The sequence below is a fragment of the Rana temporaria genome, chromosome 5 (genome assembly GCF_905171775.1).
Source record: "Rana temporaria chromosome 5, aRanTem1.1, whole genome shotgun sequence".
NCBI lineage: Eukaryota > Metazoa > Chordata > Amphibia > Anura > Ranidae > Rana > Rana temporaria.
Window position 1 is genome coordinate 11,446,455 of NC_053493.1, and position 12,824 is coordinate 11,459,278.

Genomic DNA, 12,824 nt, shown 5'->3' on the forward strand with positions numbered 1-12,824 from the left:
ATTTTCCCCCCCCAATAAAGTTTAACCCCCCCACACACATATCAGCAATTATGAGCGGCATCCGTGGCCGTGGCAGTAGGGGTAGGGGAGTTACTCCCAGTGCTGGATCGCTGCCAGCACGGGGTACCTCTCGTGCCCCTACTAGTGGTAGAGGATCGGGTGCAAGGGGAGTACGCCTGATCCGGGAGTTCTTCCCATCGGGCAGCCGCCCGATATTGCCATCTCAGGCTCAAGTAGTGGTGGACTACATGGGGCACAGCAGTGCCACTGAGTCGTCGGTCCCGACTCACAGTAGTACCACCATTACACCGTTGCCTGTACTACCCCCCCCCCAGCCCCCAAGAGTCCAGCATCTTACTGTTCGACAGCGACAGTGAGAGGGATCTCTTGGGGGAGGCCATGCATCAGGCAGACCTCCAGCTCTGTCCTGATGGTCAGGACCTTTTTGAAGGGATGGATGAGGAGGATGGGATACCTGCTGGCAGTATCCCAGAGACATCCCTTCAAACTGGTGCTGCTGTTTTGGTGCAGGAAACAGCAGCACCTAGTCAGACCCAGGCGTGGGTGAGGGGACAGCGGAGCCAGGCTAGAGGCTCCATGTCACGTGGTTCCCTCAGACCAACACATCTCAGCCCTTGGTCTGACATCTCTGGGGGCGAAGAGGGTGACCCATCATGGTTGCCATCTGACGCGTCGGCTCACTACGTCAGTGACGACGGGGAAGGTAGGCACCCTGGTGAAACGGTGCGCCAGGTCACCACCAGGGAGACCATCGTCAGGGTCTCCACTGGTGATGGCAGCAGGAGGTGTCAGGAGGAGGAGCAGCAGCAGCAGCAGCAGGCAGCTCCACCTGTGCGCACCGAATCCCAGCAGGTGCAAGTAAGCGTCACCCCATCTGACAGGAGGGCGGTGCTGAAGTCACCTGTCTGGAATTTCTTTACCCTGGTGGCAGACAACCCTACCGTGGCCATCTGCCGGATTTGTAAAGTGAGGGTGAAGAGAGGGAAGTGTTTGGCTCGGGTGGGTACCACAGCCCTGAACCAGCACCTGAGGATAAACCACTGGGCGTTGTATGACGAGATGAAGCGTGGTGGTGGTAGCAGCGCCACCACCACAAGTGAGCAGGGTACAGCAGCCCCTGCCACATCTTCATCTGTTTCCAGCAGGTCATGCCCCCCCGCTCCCTCTAGTAGAGGTACTGGTACCGGCAGCCAGACCTCTACTTCCACAGCACCCTCCACGTCTGTGTCCCGCACTGCCGTCCAGCGCCAGGCGTCGATTTCAGACGCCTTTGACCGCACCACTCCCTTCCCCCCTGGAGACCGACGTGTGCGTTCCCTCAATGGGCTCCTGGCAAGGGTTATTGCCCAACATCTGCTGCCCTTCAACATAGTTGACAGCAACCCCTTCAGGCAGATGTTGGAGCAGGCCCAACCCCAATGGCGTGTCCCCAGCCGCCATTTCTTTGCCAGGACTGGTGTCCCTGCCCTACACCAGCACATTGTGCAGAATGTAACCCTGTCGCTGGATCACGCTGTCAGCGACAGGGTTCATCTGACAATGGATGGCTGGACCAGCAGGCATGGGCAGGGACGCTACATCAGCTTCACGGCCCATTGGGTTTCCCTCCGAGGCGTCGGTGAGGGATCGTCGGCAACCGATCTTGTGGTGCCGCCCCGGGGTGTCCAGGGGAGAACTGCTGGTCTCCCTCAAGCCACTGTCTCCGTAGCTGCTGAGCCTCCCAGCAAGCGCCCCCGTAGCTACTCAAGTGTGGGGCACGTGCGCTGTCAGGCCGTGCTCCAGCTTGTTAGTTTAGGGGACCGGAGACACACTGCAGAAGAAGTGCTGAAAGCACTTCAAGCTCAGGTCCAGAAGTGGCTGACACCCCGAAGGCTCCAGCCAGGTATGGTTGTCTGCGATAACGGCAGCAACCTACTCGCCGCCCTCCATGCTGGCAGTCTGACGCACGTGCCCTGTCTGGCACATGTCCTCAACCTGGTGGTGCAGAAGTTCCTGCGCACTTATCCAGGGTTGAGTGACATTGTGGCAAAGGCGCGTAGGATTGCCAGCCACTTCAGGCGCTCCCCAACCGCTACCGCGTCCCTGTCCAAATTGCAGCGGAAGTACAATCTGCCCCTTCACAGGCTGATTGTGGACAGTGTGACGCGGTGGAACTCCACCCTCCACATGCTGAAGAGGTTGTGGGAGCAGCAAAGGGCGGTGAGGGAGTACCTGATGGAACTAGGCACTGAGAGGGCTTCACCACAACTCCCTTTCATCGCCTGTGCGCAGTGGGGGCAGATAAACCAGGTCTGCCAAGTGTTGTCCTCCTTCGAGCAGGCGACCAAGATGGTCAGCAGTGAGCAAATTGGCCTCAATAGCGTGCTGCCAATACTGTTCATGCTGGAGAGGACACTAGATCGCCTGCTCGAGGCTGGGGAGAGTGCCTTGGTGGAGCAGGAGGAGTCAGCAATGCTCCACCGAGACCAGGGCCAGGACCAGGAGGAGGAGGAGGAGGAGGAGGATGATGATGAAGAGGAGGAGGAGGTGGTTGCTGGTGTCGTCCCGGAGTCAGGGCCTGGTCAGGAGGGAGAGCCGGTGTTGGGGGCACCGATAGTCCGGGGGTTGGGCATGTCTGAGTTTGACCAGCAGCGCCTCAGGGAAGAAGAGTCGCACCTCATTCACCTGGCCAGCATTGAGGAGTCACAGCGGGCTGTGCTCTTCCCCATGGCTGCCCACATGCTGAGATGCCTCAGGAGGGACCCCCGGGTTAAGACCATCAAGACGAGGGATGATTTCTGGATGGCCACCCTTTTGGATCCCAGGTGCAAGGGGAAACTGGAGCAGTTCATCCCAGCCAGCCGGAGGCAGCACCGGATGGAGGAACTGCAGGCAGCCATTGTCAGACGGTTGGAGCAGGCAACTCCCCGGCCTCCAGTTGTCCCCCCTCATCTCACCCAGCAGGTGGCTGCACCCAGCTGCAGCCGAGCAGGGGACCTAATGGAAGAGATGAGGATGTTCTTCCAAACCGAGCGACCCAGTACCACCACCAGCAGCAGCAGCAGCAGTCACCACCAGCGGCTGGCCCACATGGTGGCAGACTACATGGCGTCCGTCGGTGCTTCTGACAGTATGAGCACCGACGACCCCATGGAGTACTGGGTTGCCAGATTGGACACCTGCCGCGAGCTCGCTCAGTATGCGCTGGAGTTATTGTCTTGCCCCCCCTCCAGCGTACTATCTGAGCGGACATTCAGCGCGGCAGGTGGGGTGGTCACGGACAAGAGGACCCGTCTGTCCACAGACTCCGTGGACAGACTCACATTCATAAAGATGAATGAGTCCTGGATCGGCGGTGACTTTCTGGCACCCGTCGTCGGTTCAGGGCGCTGAAGGGTCCCTTGCCATGCATTCCCTGATGAAGCCCCGGACCTGATGTATTTACAGTGCTGAATATAACTATTTCAACATCAGAGAAAATCAATGTTAATATTTGGTACAGTAGGCTTTCTTTGCAATTACAGCGGTCAAACATTTCTTGTAGTTTTACACCAGCTTTGCACACACTGGAGGAGGGATTTTGGCCCACTCCTCCACACAGATCTTCTCTACATCAGTCATGTTTCTGGGCTATCGCTGAGAAACACGGAGTTTGAGCTCCCTCCAAAGATTCTCTATTGGGTTTAGGTCTGGAGACTGGCTAGGCCACGCCAGAACCTTGATATGCTCCTTACAGAGCCAATCCTTGGTTATCCTGGCTGTGTGCTTTGGGTCATTCTCATGTTGGAAGACCCAGCCTCGACCCATCTTCAAAGCTCTAACTCAGGGAAGGAGGTTGTTGCCCAAAATCTTGCAATACATGGCCCCGGTCATCCTCTCCTTAATACAGTGCAGTCACCCTGTCCCATGTGCAGAAAAACACCACCAAAGCATGATGCTACCACCCCCATGCTTCACATTAGGGATGGCGTTCTTGGCATGGTACTCATCATTATTCTTCCTCCGAACACGGTTAGTGAAATTATGATCAAAAAATTATATTATAGTCTCATCTGACCACATGATTTTCTCCCATGACTCCTTTGGATCAGTCAAGACAATTATGTCAGCAGTTATTTCACACCCTATATACTCTTATTAAGACTGCTGTACATCATGGCAACTCCTGCCCATGTGATATGACTCTGTATCAACTACTACTGTTAATACTACTACTGCTGCTTCTGCTGCTGCTGCCGCCCAGTCAATACACCTATGTCAGCAGTTATTTCACACTCTATATACTCCTATTCCTACTGCTGTTCATGATGGCACCTCCTGCCCATGTGATATGACTCTGTATCAACTACTACTGTTAATACTACTACTGCTGCTTCAGCTGCTGCTGCCGCCCAGTCAATACACCTATGTCAGCAGTTGTTTAACACTCTATATACTCTTATTCCTACTGCTGTTCATCATGGCACCTCCTGCCCATGTGATATGACTCTGTATCAACTACTACTGTTAATACTAGTGCTGCTTCTGCTGCTGCTGCCCAGTCAATACACCTATGTCAGCAGTTATTTGACACTCTATATACTCCTATTCCTACTGCTGTTCATGATGGCACCTCCTGCCCATGTGATATGACTCTGTATCAACTACTACTGTTAATACTACTGCTGCTTCTGCTGCTGCTGCCCAGTCAATACACCTATGTCAGCAGTTATTTGACACTCTATATACTCCTATTCCTACTGCTGTTCATCATGGCACCTCCTGCCCATGTGATATGACTCTGTATCAACTACTACTGTTAATACTACTGCTGCTTCTGCTGCTGCTGCCCAGTCAATACACCTATGTCAGCAGTTATTTGACACTCTATATACTCCTATTCCTACTGCTGTTCATCATGGCACCTCCTGCCCATGTGATATGACTCTGTATCAACTACTACTGTTAATACTACTGCTGCTTCTGCTGCTGCTGCCCAGTCAATACACCTATGTCAGCAGTTATTTGACACTCTATATACTCCTATTCCTACTGCTGTTCATGATGGCACCTCCTGCCCATGTGATATGACTCTGTATCAACTACTACTGTTAATACTACTGCTGCTTCTGCTGCTGCTGCCCAGTCAATACACCTATGTCAGCAGTTATTTGACACTCTATATACTCCTATTCCTACTGCTGTTCATCATGGCACCTCCTGCCCATGTGATATGACTCTGTATCAACTACTACTGTTAATACTACTGCTGCTTCTGCTGCTGCTGCCCAGTCAATACACCTATGTCAGCAGTTATTTGACACTCTATATACTCCTATTCCTACTGCTGTTCATCATGGCACCTCCTGCCCATGTGATATGACTCTGTATCAACTACTACTGTTAATACTACTGCTGCTTCTGCTGCTGCTGCCCAGTCAATACACCTATGTCAGCAGTTATTTGACACTCTATATACTCCTATTCCTACTGCTGTTCATGATGGCACCTCCTGCCCATGTGATATGACTCTGTATCAACTACTACTGTTAATACTACTGCTGCTTCTGCTGCTGCTGCTGCCCAGTCAATACACCTATGTCAGCAGTTATTTCACACTCTATATACTCCTATTCCTACTGCTGTTCATGATGGCACCTCCTGCCCATGTGATATGACTCTGTATCAACTACTACTGTTAATACTACTACTGCTGCTTCAGCTGCTGCTGCCGCCCAGTCAATACACCTATGTCAGCAGTTGTTTAACACTCTATATACTCTTATTCCTACTGCTGTTCATCATGGCACCTCCTGCCCATGTGATATGACTCTGTATCAACTACTACTGTTAATACTAGTGCTGCTTCTGCTGCTGCTGCCCAGTCAATACACCTATGTCAGCAGTTATTTGACACTCTATATACTCCTATTCCTACAGCTGTTCATCATGGCACCTCCTGCCCATGTGATATGACTCTGTATCAACTACTACTGTTAATACTACTACTGCTGCTTCTGCTTCTGCTGCTGCTGCCCAGTCAAGACACCTATGTCAGCAGTTATTTGACACTCTATATACTCCTATTCCTACTGCTGTTCATCATGGCACCTCCTGCCCATGTGATATGACTCTGTATCAACTACTACTGTTAATACTACTGCTGCTTCTGCTGCTGCTGCCCAGTCAATACACCTATGTCAGCAGTTATTTGACACTCTATATACTCCTATTCCTACTGCTGTTCATGATGGCACCTCCTGCCCATGTGATATGACTCTGTATCAACTACTACTGTTAATACTACTGCTGCTTCTGCTGCTGCTGCTGCCCAGTCAAGACACCTATGTCAGCAGTTATTTGACACTCTATATACTCCTATTCCTACTGCTGTTCATGATGGCACCTCCTGCCCATGTGATATGACTCTGTATCAACTACTACTGTTAATACTACTGCTGCTTCTGCTGCTGCTGCCCAGTCAATACACCTATGTCAGCAGTTATTTGACACTCTATATACTCCTATTCCTACTGCTGTTCATCATGGCACCTCCTGCCCATGTGATATGACTCTGTATCAACTACTACTGTTAATACTACTGCTGCTTCTGCTGCTGCTGCCCAGTCAATACACCTATGTCAGCAGTTATTTGACACTCTATATACTCCTATTCCTACTGCTGTTCATCATGGCACCTCCTGCCCATGTGATATGACTCTGTATCAACTACTACTGTTAATACTACTGCTGCTTCTGCTGCTGCTGCTGCCCAGTCAAGACACCTATGTCAGCAGTTATTTGACACTCTATATACTCCTATTCCTACTGCTGTTCATCATGGCACCTCCTGCCCATGTGATATGACTCTGTATCAACTACTACTGTTAATACTACTGCTGCTTCTGCTGCTGCTGCCCAGTCAATACACCTATGTCAGCAGTTATTTGACACTCTATATACTCCTATTCCTACTGCTGTTCATCATGGCACCTCCTGCCCATGTGATATGACTCTGTATCAACTACTACTGTTAATACTACTGCTGCTTCTGCTGCTGCTGCCCCGTCAATACACCTATGTCAGCAGTTATTTCACACCCTATATACTCTTATTAAGACTGCTGTTCATCATGGCACCTCTTGCCCGAGTGATTTGACACTGTATTGTCAATGTCTACTACTACTATTACAGCTCAGTCAAGACACCTGTGTCCCAATTTTTTGGTACACTATTGACTACTATGACCACTACTGATGCTGTAAAGTATTCCCCAAGTGTTTTTATGCTATGTATTACTATTACCACTACTGCTTGTAAATCATGCCTGTGTGATACTTAGTGGGAATGCTTTAATAAGCATTCCCAGTATGGATACCCGTAAATGTATTAATCTTAATTAGTGTGAATGCTTTAATAAACATTTCCAGTATTGATATACGTAAATTTAGTAATCTTATTATTCCTTACGTTTTTTGGTTCTGCGTAACTTCGGCATACTTTCAGCTATTGAGACCATTCAACTGTAAAAATGTTCGTCTCTTTCAGCTAATGATGGGACTTCTTCAAGTTTTTTTCTACTTTTTACACTTTTATAAATTTTAAGCTTTTAGACCCTTTTTTTAACATTGAAGTCAATGAGAACATCCTTTTCCCCTTTGAATTCACATGCCCTGCCAAAAGTTTCAGCTACTTCATACTTTCACTTACAGACACTGAAAAAACTGTAAAGCGGTCACAAAATATTTAGCTATCCGGCTATGACTTTTCAGATCGTCATCGTTTACAATTTTTTGTTGAAAACGCAATTTACGTTTTGCGAATTTTTCACAAAAATGCGATAGGTTATAATGTAATCCTATGGAGGGGATTTAGAGTCTGTCATGTGACCTTAACATTGGAGATCTTTGTAATTAAAAATATCTTTACAAAAAGGGGAAACAAAATGGTCTCACGCCCACAAGATCTACTTTTCATACACAATTTTTATATCAAAACGTAGCTATGCTTGTCTGGTTTCTGGCAATGTGATCAATTCTGCGATACGTATTTTAGTTTTAGTTATTGGAGCAACAGCCAGAAATTATGTCTCATAGACTCTCATGTGAAATTATCTAAAAAATGTTGCTGCAAAACTCACAAAGACGCTCTTTTCTAAATCGCAGACATGGCCACATTTTTAAGTTTATCAACATAAATTTCATATCAATGCGTTCACAAGGGCCGTGTATTTCAAACGGTGTAGTCGTTGTATCGATCGCATGTACGGTTGAGGATTTATTAAGCTTTGTTTGGAGGCTTAAATCATGTATTTGATCTGTGAATTAAAAGCGTTTGTAATGTTATTTCTTTCCATAAATAACTTTCCTGACCTCAGTGCAATATTCCTCCTCACTGACCTGGGGGGGAGGGGAAACCTCTTGAGGGGGGAGGGGCGACCAGGAAGTCAGCATACTCTATACTTTGCAGATAGAGAAAGAAGCTGTGTGTCCTAAAGATAGTGTAGTGGTTATGGTGAATGTCTTTGGCAAGGGGCTCAGCAATTAAGCTATTCAGCATTCCCACTCGCATTTTCCTCAGGAAATGCATTGTCTAGTTACATTATATTTTAATACTACTGCTGCTGCCTCCATGCTGAGTAAAGCTTCATGACCTCTCTGGCACAGCGGATTCACCAACAGCCTCCGCTTCAAGCTACCAGACCGGATCGTAACAGCAAGTGTAACTAAAACAATTAACCTTATGTTAAACCCTGGTTTGCGGCCTTTATACTGCAACCATTAGGCTGTCTGCAAGAGCAAATCTGCACTCTCTCTCTCTTTCTTGCTCTCTCTCTCTCTCTGTATATATATATATATATATATTGTTGCTTTTGTTATGTTCATTTTTCAACAGTTTATTTTGTGTTCGTCGTGTCTGTGTCCGTGTGCTTTAGTTTGTCCTAGGTTTGTGTTAAATAAAATGATAGTATAAAATGTTTTTGCTTATTATGAAGTTAGATGTGTTGATGTTGATTTGTTCGATGTGAAGTTAGATGTGTTGAAAAACCTAAAAATCGATCTCAAAAAGAAATGAAACATTTCCAAAAAATAACATTTTTTAATCAAAAAATTAATTCAGACATAGCTGAGCATGAGCTTCTGAAGCCTTTCCAGCTCAGCAAGATATTCTAATTGCTGCTGGTCTAGCTGCGTATTTTGCTGGACCAGGTAGCGAATTTGTTGATGATTTCCCTTAATCCTCAGATGTGTCTTCTTTAGCAGCGCGTGCTGCTGCATCATCTTTCTTGCTACTGTTAGGATATAATAAAAAAACATTTGGATTTCAAAGAACGTTACCAAATAAATAAAATATTTTTTTTGCTTATTAATCAATCATTATCATGTGTATACACTTGTTATGTGTCTAACACATCCCGGGAGTGCAGAATTATTAGGCAAATGAGTATTTGGACCACATCATCCTCTTTATGCATGTTGTCTTACTCCAAGCTGTATAGGCTCGAAAGCCTACTACCGATTAGGCATATTAGGTAATGTACATCTCTGTAATGAGAAGGTGTGTGGTCTAATGACATCAACACTCTATATCAGGTGTGCATAATTATTAGTCAATTTCCTTTCCTTTGGCAAAATGGGCCAAAAGAAGGACTTGACAGACTCTGAAAAGTCCAAAATAGAGAGATATCTAGCAGAGGGATGCAGCACTCTTAAAATTGCAAAGCTTCTGAAGCGTGATCATCAAACAAAAGAAACGTGTGGAAAAACAAAGGCGCAAAATAACTGCCCATGAACTGAGAAAGGTTAAGCGTGCAGCTGCCAAGATGCCACTTGCCACCAGATTGGCCATATTTCAGAGCTGCAACATCACTGGGGTGCCCAAAAGCACAAGGTGTGCAATACCCAGAGACATGGCCAAGGTAAGAAAGGCTGAAAGACGACGACCACTGAACAAGACACACAAGCTGCAACGTCAAGACTGTGCCAATAAATATCTCAAGAAAGATTTTTCTAAGGTTTTATGGACTACTGAAATGAGAGTGAGTCTTGATGGGCCAGATGGAAGAGCCCGTGGCTGGATTGGTAAAGGGCAGGGAGCTCCAGTCCGACTCAGACGCCAGCAAGGTGGTGGTGGAGTACTGGTTTGGGCTGGTATCATCAAAGATGAGCTTGTGGGGCCTTTTCGGATTGAGGATGGAGTCAAGCTCAACTCCCAGTCCTACTGCCAGATTATGGAAGAGACCTTCTTTAAGCAGTGGTACAGGAAGAAGTCACCATCCTTCAAGAAAAACATGATTTTCATGCAGGACAATGCTCCATCACACGTGTCAAAGTACTCCACAGCGTGGCTGGCAAGAAAGGGTATTAAATAAAAAAAAGTAATGACATGGCCTCCTTGTTCACCTGATCTGAACCCCATTGAGAACCTGTGGTCCATCATCAAATGTGGGATTTACAAGGAGGGAAAACAGTACACCTCTCTGAACAGTGTCTGGGAGGCTGTGGTTGCTGCTGCACGCAATGTTGATGGTGAACAGATCAAAACACTGACAGAATCCATGGATGTCAGGCTTTTGAGTGTCCTTGCAAATAAAGGTGGCTATATTGGTCACTGATTTGTTTTTGTTTTGTTTTTAAATGTCAGAAATGTGTATTTGTGAATGTTGAGATGTTATATTGGTTTCACTGTTAAAAATAAATCATTGAAATGGGTATCTATTTATTTTTTGGTTAAGTTGCCTAATAATTCTGCACAGTAATAGTAGTCACCTGCACACACAGATATCCCCCGAAAATAACTAACACTAAAAACAAACTAAAAACTACTTCCAAAAAAATTCAGCTTTGATATTAATGAGTTTTTGGGGTTCATTGAGAACATGGTTGTTGTTCAATAATAAAATGAATCCTCAAAAAATACAACTTGCCTAATAATTATGCACTACCTGTATACTTCTAGCATCAATACCATATTATGGTTCTACAATCTGACAGGTGCGCTTTATATGTTGTCCATTTTTATATCTACATTTTGTTGTTGAAATGTTATTAATCATTGTGCACATATTTACCTTCCTGAGCGAGGCTCACAGGACCGCTCTCTTCCTCCTGCTCTTCTGCTTGAGAAGTTGGGGTGGTGGGGGGGGGAATCTCCTCAGCTTGCTCCTCAGCAGGAGCTGGGGTTGGGGAGTGGGAGGGCCCTGGCTGCTCCTCTTCATCCATCTCCTCCTCTGCCGCATCCTCCTCTGCCGCATCCTCCTCCTCCTCCTCATCGGCCTGGCGCCTTCTGCGCTTGGCGCGGATAACTGGCATTGGAGCTCCTATAATAACACAATGTTCATATATTATAAAAATGTTTTCTAATGACGTATGCAAATTCTGTGTACTGTGCTGTATTGTATATGAATACAAATTGATTTATATAGACAGTTAACCAATGGGACAATGTTATATTAAAGGGTCTTGTGGGCACTACAGGGGACTGAGCGTGAGCTGGGATGCAACCATGTTAAAATGAGCTGTTTTTGTCTCCTTTGTTTTGTTCAGACCATCTCATGTTAAAAAAAGGGCCTGATGGAGCACACGGGATTACTATAACAACCCCACTCCTAACACAGGAATTTAGTGGTAATCTATATATATAAAACTCAACGTGTGTGTGTGCATAAATGTATGTATGTATGTATGTATGTATGTATGTATGTTCCAGCATCACGTACAAACGGCTAAAGATATTTATATGAAACTTGGCACACAGGTTACTTATATGTCAGCCACAAACATAGGATAGGTGGTTTAAACCTTACCCACCCCCACTTGCCATGGTCGGGGTTTTTCTTTAAAGTCCCATGCAAAGCAATGGGAAAATTATGTTCCCACATAACTTCTGTGTTCCTGTCTGCTGCCCCATGTCTTTTTTCAACAGTACTATGAATACCTTGGCCGGTGGTGATATATGTTAGCACAACATGGCATCTTGGTTAACAACATCTGACCTTACATGAATTACATATGACCTTACATAACTGTCACCAAAGGAGCTGCGGTGGCTCCACGCGATTGCCACTGCACTGACAACTGATTCACCTCTGCAGCTAGGGGTTCGGATCCCGCTCTCGGCTACCTGTGAATTGAGTTTGGTGGTCTCAGCCCCGCCCGTGGTGGGTGTGCTATGCGAGGTTGGGTTGGGAGGACCCCCTCACACCCGCCATTGCCAACCGGGGCATGGAGAAAGGTGGCAGATTGCCTCTGGGGGAGGCCTCCCAACTCCTGCAGGCCGGCTCCTCTCTCTTTCGAGTTCACGCACAAAATACACTTTTTTTAAAAAAAACATAACTGTCAACAATAACTTACCTGGATGATATTTAGCCCGAAGACGTCTGACCTGATCCATTTGGCGCCTCTTCAGGTCAGACCACTTCTTCACAATTGCATTGTGGTCGTGTTGGCCGCCAAAGTCAGCGATTAGGGCGCTGACCACAGCCCTTTTCTCTGGCTGCCTCCGCAGCTCATCGTATCCTGTTTCCAGGAACTTCTGCAAGATGAAGAACAAAGTATATTGTAATACTTCTGTTGACAGCCTTATGGATATATGACGTAAATGTATGCTATTCAACAATTGGAAGCATTCTCGCCTTATTAATCAATGACAGGGGTAACATGAAAGATTTTATATCCTGCCATTTCGGTCGCCACCTTTTTTGCATAAATATAGCAGCCATTATCATTTGCATAATTATGAATATATTATTAACAACACAGGATACACGTATAGGGGAGATATGCGTTGCTAACTCTTTTCCCTGTCAGGAGCCTAACGCCCCGGGGGGTCAGAGACGGGACCTT

General features: G+C 46.7%; 1 long non-coding RNA gene across 1 annotated transcript; it reads right to left on the reverse strand.

Moving 5' to 3' along the window:
• Window positions 1-9,058: 9,058 nt before the first annotated feature.
• LOC120939563 lies at window positions 9,059-11,093 on the reverse strand. Its single transcript, XR_005749267.1, has 2 exons — window positions 11,051-11,093; window positions 9,059-9,271 (listed from the first exon to the last, which is right to left on the reverse strand). It is a non-coding gene; the product is annotated as an uncharacterized LOC120939563 (long non-coding RNA).
• Between the last annotated feature and the right edge of the window lie 1,731 nt (window positions 11,094-12,824).